Source organism: Myotis lucifugus, unplaced genomic scaffold (assembly GCF_000147115.1).
Source record: "Myotis lucifugus unplaced genomic scaffold, Myoluc2.0 scaffold_36, whole genome shotgun sequence".
NCBI classification, from domain to species: Eukaryota; Metazoa; Chordata; class Mammalia; order Chiroptera; family Vespertilionidae; genus Myotis; species Myotis lucifugus.
The window spans coordinates 4,971,870-4,972,506 of NW_005871084.1; the positions used below are offsets into that span (position 1 = coordinate 4,971,870).

Consider the following 637-nt stretch of genomic DNA (forward strand, 5'->3'; position numbering starts at 1 on the left):
ATGTTTCTATCTCTCCCTCTCCCTTCCTCTTTAAAATCAATAAAAATATATTTTTAAAATTTCAATAAAAGCATGAATGCTTTTTTTGGAGTTTACAGAGTTCAGGCATGTCTCCAATTCCATATTTTACTAATTCAGTATTTTACTAAATTTTGTAAATTTAGTAAAATACTGAATTTGCACATAACTCTTATTGCACATATGTGTATGCAATAGTTGAACTCCTACAATTTAGGGGAGGGACACAGATTCATTATTAGTACTGCTTTGAAGCCTTGAATAATATTTTTTTTATACTAAGTCTATATAATGGATAGTCTCGTAGAGGAGAGAACACTGGAATAGGTTAGACTTTGTTGCTTTAGCAAGCTCAAATTATGTCAGACAGTTTTGATCATCTGCCACAGAGCATTGCTTGCAATGATCATGGTTTTTAATTGCTGCTCTTCTTGCTTCTTAATAGCAAATTATTGTTAGTTTTCCTCATTATTATCAATTTAGTTTCTTGTGGGTTGTTTTTAACCCCACAGTACGTACTAATGAATAGTTAAGAATTTTTAGGCTATAATTTTCCAAAACTACTCTAGTATGTATGTACTGTGCTCAAGTATGAATCATCCACACCGTTATTACTAAA

The 637-nt window shown here is 31.1% G+C and overlaps 1 non-coding gene across 1 annotated transcript; it reads right to left on the minus strand.

Moving 5' to 3' along the window:
* Window positions 1–291: 291 nt before the first annotated feature.
* LOC111825698 lies at window positions 292–417 on the minus strand. The gene has a single exon (XR_002828899.1). It is a non-coding gene; the product is annotated as a small nucleolar RNA SNORA28 (small nucleolar RNA).
* Window positions 418–637: the final 220 nt, after the last annotated feature.